At 38.0% G+C, this 6305-nt stretch overlaps 1 pseudogene; it reads right to left on the bottom strand.

Moving 5' to 3' along the window:
• Positions 1-1250: 1250 nt before the first annotated feature.
• Positions 1251-2030, bottom strand: LOC140713517 (ribosomal protein uL30-like; annotated as a pseudogene).
• Positions 2031-6305: the final 4275 nt, after the last annotated feature.

Here is a 6305-nt window from a genome sequence, read left to right as displayed (position 1 = left end):
ATCTGAAAGGACCAGGAAACACAATGGTCAAGCATATTTTCAAGTTTAATCTAGATTTGAAGCATCCTCACCAGTTGCTCTGATGGCAAGCAGAGGCAACTAAGTGAATGGAATAGAGGGAAGGCCCATTTAATAGAGGTGGATATTGTCAAAAAAATACAAGCAGTATCAGACCCCTTTTTCAGGATTAAAATTCCTGGAAGCTCTGTTGCTGGACTACTATATCATTACCAGCAAGACAGACGACAATGCTTCTGGAGTCTAGAATATGTAAGGAAAAGGTCAATTAAGCTGCCTGCCTGGGGCCTAGGAAGCCAAATAGAGCTAATTTCATCTATGCAAAGAAAATGATTCATTCCTTCCAGATCTGTGTTTTAAGGAGAGGGATAATCATCAGGGAAACCAAAATTCCATCCTGAAGCCCAGGGGGATTAATGGTGGGCATTTCCCAGTGTTATAGATGGTGCAGAGGGCAACACAACATGCCACTCTGAAGGGAAGAAGCTATCTTGGTAACCAGAGACTAGCAAGGTCAAGGCCTGGGTGACCAATCCTGATAAGAGCAGGACTCCCTCATATAAGGTCCCTGAGGAGAAGGGTTTATGAACATCATAAAACTGCAAGCAAAATTTTGCATGTTTTCCTGGTGAAGGGACCCTTCATTCTCAAATCCTGAGCCAGCAAAAAGGACTAAGCCAGTTGCAGACTAGGATTAAAAAGCCACCAGATAGACTTAGGGCCAGGCAAGTCTGAGAACTCGCAAAGCCATGACTGAAAAGTTGGAACATGGTTTCACAGTGGGGACAAGTGAACACTTGCTTTTGTGCTTGTCTTCATAATTGTATTTCAAGTCTTTTCAAAATAAGGCCCTAGAACTCCCCAGTTTAAGTATGCCCCTGGGCTTGGTCCACTGCTGCAGGAGTTTTAGGGGTTCTTGTACAAATGCTTGAGTCATTTATTCACCAACATTAAACCCTAGGGTAGAAGATGAGACAAAGCAAGACTCCTTCCTCCATAGCATGTGCTGATTTCAGAGGAGGCAGCAGTCAACTTGGAAAATACTGGACATTTTCCTTGGAACTGGACTGTGATGAGAGGTGACTGCCATGGATACAACCTACTATCTTTTCACTGGCCCTTCCCTTCCAGTTTTTGAAGACAGAGCAGAAAATAATCTTTCAAAATACTTGATAATTTCAAAAAACAAAAACATGTGCTTCCAATGCACTGTGCTTTCAGAAATTCTGGGTCTATTTCAGTTGGAGGATGAGCTGATTGATGTGTTCACCCTGATAACCAGGTGAGCCCATATCCTTGAAGAAGTCCACTCTATTATTGGTAGCGTGATGGGCCATTGAGAGGTAGAAAGGGCACAAGAATCTTGAGATCTCTTGAAAATTCTTCCCAGGGAAGGCCATTTCATGAAGGAGGTCTTCCAAGCAAATGACACCAAACCTCCCCAGGTGCTCCTCAGTTGCTATGTTGTCTGATGGAGGGATGGTCTTATTCTTAACCTTGGCTTGTACATGTTTCAAAATGAGTTCCTGGACAGACTTCAGATTTGGAAATCCCCAGGTCATGTAAATTTCCACTTTTAGGCTCTAGCGAGTGACTTTGAGAGACATCACAGAAAATCTTCAAAACTCTTGCAGTGTTCCTCTACACCAGTGAACTCACCCCATTAATCCTTTGCATGTGTACAACAGAGGCCAAGAAAAGTTTATCTGGCAATTCTAAGGCATGAGGCTTCACTTCTAGTCATAGGAGATGCACCCTGTCACATTTCTGCTGCTAGGAATATGTAGGACCAATTCCAGTTGCTTAAACCTGAGTCTTTTTCCTTACCTCTGCTCATTCGTTACCAGAAGTGCCTACTTTGCCTGGATGGCTTTGAGGGCTTGATAAGCCTCCATCTTTTTCAGGAGATATTCTGGAATCAAAGGGAATTTTTTTTTTTCTTTGCTCTTGCTCTGCCATCTTTCTAGGCTGCAGCCACTGATCACACATATCCCCTGATCCTGCACATGCATGCCCTGTAGGAGACAGAGTGGTCTGCCGGCAGGGACAGCAAGAGACTAGCTATCTGAGGCCAACTGAGGCTCCATGGCACTGCCATATCATTCCAGATCAATTTTTTTTATTTGTAGATGTCTGGTTATTGCAGCACTATCTGCTGAAAAGACTGTCCTTTGTCCATTGAGTTCTTCTTGTTTCTTTGTCAAAGATGAGTTGAATGTATTTATGTGGGTTTATTTCTGGGCTCTCCTTTCTGTTCCACTGATTCATGTGCCTGTTCTTTTACCAATACCACACTGTCTTGATTGCTGTAGCTGCATAGTAAGTCCTTGAAGTTAGTGTTCCTTCCTGGACTTTGGTCTTCTTCCACGTTGTGTTGGCTATTCTGGGTCTTTTGCCTTTGTGTATAAACCTTAAAATCATTTTGTTGATATCCATAGAATAACCTGCTGGGATTTTGATTGGGATTGTGTTGAAACTATAGATCAGGTTGGGAAGAACTGACACCTTGATAGTGGTGTCTTTCTATCCATGAACATGGAATATCTATTTATTTTTAAAAGATCTTCTTTGATTTCTTTCATCAGAGTTTTGTAGTTTTCCTCATAGATCTTGTACATATTTTGTTAGACTTAAACCTAAATATTTCATTTTTTATGCTCATGTAAAGAGTATCATGTTTTTAATTTCACATTCCAGTTGTTCATTGCTGATATTTAGGAAAGCTATGGACTTTTAAAAAATATTAACCTTATATGCTTCAACTTTGCTATAGTGATTTCAAATTCCACTAGTGTCCTTGTTAGTGTCTTTCCTGTTTTTGAGTTTCCCTAGAAATTCCTTCTTAAGTAGAATCTGAGCTTTGCAGTTCTTTCAGCTGTAATCTCCTGTTATTAGAAAGGAACCCTGTTGATGTTGCGGTAGAATTATATGGGGAGGGGACATATTCTATACTCCTATGGTTAGGTCTCAGTCTTTTAATGGGTGAACTCTGACATTCACAAGTATGCCTCAGATATTGTATTCCTTCCTTAGGTGAGACAGGAAGACTACAGAGGCCTGGAGTTGGGTATTTTCCTTCTCTCTTGCTGGTTAGGCTGTGGTTATATTGTTTCCCCTGAGGGCAGGCTGCTGTCACTGGAGAACAGAGAAGAACAATTCTGGGAGTATTTCTAAAAGGCTACTTTACCCCGGGCATATTTCAGATTGTTAGCTCCCCACCCCCAACTCCTGCCATGAGCATGAGAGGATTTTCGTTAGATTTTCACCCAGGTGGGGCTTCTTTAAATAGAACTCAGGGAAGTGTGGTCCTCTCCAAAGCTGAACCCCCCACCCCGGGAGTATTTAACCCCCAAGGTAGCCCACACTCAGCTTCCAAATAACCATCAATTCCCATTTAAGTATTCCTATCAATTCCTGGCTCTAGCAGCTTCTGCTTTTGGTAAGCTGTGATTCTCTGTATTCACCTGTTTCTCCAGTTTTTCAGGTGGCAATTTGCCCTGTGACCTCAATTCTCTGATGGGTCTAAGAAGGTTGTTGATTTTTAGTTTGTTCAGCATTTTTTGTTGTTGTTGTGAGGATGGAAGTGACAGCTTCCAAGCACTAAACATCAAAGCTGAAACCAGAAGTCCCTTATGAATTTTTATAATGTGAACATACTCTTGTAACCAGCCTCCAGAATAAGAACCATGACATTACCAGCAACACCCCAAATCCCCTTTACAGATGCTAACTCCTCCTTAAAGATAATCAGTATACTGACTTTTATCACCATAATTAGTTTTGCCTGTTTTTGAATTTTTTATAAATGAAATCATTCAGTATGTATTTTCTTTTTATGTCTGGCTTATTTTGCTCAACATTATGTTGAAGAATCATCCACGTTGTTGGGTGAAGTAGTAGTTAATATATTTTCATTGCTGATTAGTATTATAATAATCCTCCCTTAACTGTGGTTTTGCTTTCTGCAGTTTCAGTTACCAGGGTCAACTGTGGTTCAAAAATATTAAGTGGAAAATGCCAGAAATAAACAATGCTTAAGTTTTAAATTGCATGCAGTTCTGATTAGCATGATGAAATCTCACACTATCTGCTTTGTCCTGCCTGGGACATGAATCCTCCCTTTCTCCAGCATATCCATGCTATATATACTACCCTCTCATTACTCACTTAGTAACCCTCTAGGTTAGCAGATTGTCAGATAGACTGTTGTGGTATCACAGTGCTTGTGTTCAAGTAACCCTTATTTTACTTAATAATGGCAAGAGTAGTGATGCTGGTAATTCAGACATGCCAAAGAGAAGCTGAAAGTACTTCCATTAAGTGAAAGGTGCAATTTCTCAACTTAATAAGGAAAGAAAAAATTGTCTGCTGAGGTTGCTAAGATCTACAGTAAGAATGAATCTTCCATCTGTGAAATTGAGAAGGAAAAATAAATTCATGCATAATATATTTAGGATTCAGTAGTATCCACAGTTTTAGGCATCTACTAGCTGTGGACATGGAGGGACTGTTGTCACTGTAACTCTGTACCACAATTCAGGTTTTTATTCTTTTGTTGGTAGACATTTGCATTTTATGTTTTGAGCCATTATAAATAGTGCTGTTACACATTTCTTTGTACATGTCTTTTGACACACATTTGTAAGCATTTCTGTTGGGTGTATACCCAGGAGTGCAATTTTTGGGTTATAGAATGTGTGATGTTCAGCTTTTGTAGATACTGCCAAGCAGTTTTCCAAAGTAGTTGTACCAATTTATATTTTCACTAACAGGGCGTAAGAATTCTAATTGCTTCACATTGTCACTGATGCATGGTATTGTTTATCTTTTACATTTTAGCCACTATGGTCCATGGGTGGGTAAGTAGTAGTAACTAATTGCATTTTAATTTACGTAACTCTGATGAGTAATGAAACAGCACACCCTTACATGTGTTTAATTTCAGGCACTGTTATGAAGTGCCAGGAGGCTGAGGTCTTGGGAGGATTGCTTAAGGCCAGGAGTTTGAGACCAACCTGGGCTACATGATGAGACCCTGTCTCAAAAAAATCATTATATATTATTTATATCATTTATGTCATTAAATTCTACTGAGCTGCCTTTTTCTTTTTAATTTGTGGGAGCTATTTATATATTTTGGATATGAGTTATTTGTTGGATGAATCTATTGAAAATATCCTCTTCCACTCAGTTGTTTGCATTTTATTTTCCTTAATGGTATTTTTTGATGAACAAAAACTTTACAATGCCAATATATTCTAATTTATCAATTGTTAATGATTAGCAATTTTGTATGTTATTTAGGAAATCTTGTCTATCCCAAGTTTATGAAGATTTTTTTTCTGTCTTAATATTTATATGAAGATATTTTAAAATGTTTTATTGTAAAATTTAAACTGATTTGGTTATAATTTTTATATGTGCAATCCATCTGGAATTGATTTTTGTGTTTAGTGTGAGGTAGGGTGCAAAGATTTATTTATTTTTATATGGATATCTATTTGATCCAGTACCATTTAGTGAAAATCTGTCCATCCCCTTCTGCTCAGTAGTCTAATCTTTTTCATAACCAAGTAACTGTGTATATGTGGGTTTGTTTCTGGAATCTCTAGTTTGTCACATTGGGTCATTTGTCTCTTCTTTGCCAGAATCATACATTTAATTGTTATTGTTTTACGTAGCTTGAAATCTGAAAGTTTAAGTTCAGCTTTGTCCTTTTTCAAGAGTTCCTTGTCTATTCTTGGCCCTTTGCATTTCCATATAAATTTTAGATTCAGTTTTTAAATGTATATACACACACAGACACCATGCCGGGATTTTGGCTGAGGTTCAGATCTCCAGAAGTATTAGTGGGAGCAATAGTTCCTTAATTCTTGCTTGTCTAAAACTCTTTGTTGCCTTTATAGTTGAACATCAGTTTGACCAGTGTAAAATTTTAGAATTATCTTTTCTTTTTTTGCAAATTTTGCAGGAATTACTCTAATTTTTAAATTTTTATTTATTTATTTTAACTCAAAAATTTTTTTAGCTTTGCATGTTGTAGAGAAATCTCAAGATGGCCTGATTATTTCCACCTCAAAAGTGACTTGATCTTTTGCCTTCTTACCCAGGTTTTTTTTTTCCTTTAAATTTTGAAGCCCAGAGATTTTTGCTAGAAAATGGCTTGGTTTTAAATATTTTTTCTCTGTTTTCCCCAACACACGGTCAATATGTAAAGTCAAAATTTTTCTTATGTCAAGAAAATTATCTATAATTGTATCTTAAAATATTTGTTCAGTTGCATTGTT

The sequence above is a fragment of the Chlorocebus sabaeus genome, chromosome 15, assembly GCF_047675955.1.
Source record: "Chlorocebus sabaeus isolate Y175 chromosome 15, mChlSab1.0.hap1, whole genome shotgun sequence".
NCBI lineage: Eukaryota > Metazoa > Chordata > Mammalia > Primates > Cercopithecidae > Chlorocebus > Chlorocebus sabaeus.
The sequence above is the reverse complement of the archived record's forward strand: the minus strand, read 5'-3'. Positions and strand labels throughout refer to the sequence as shown.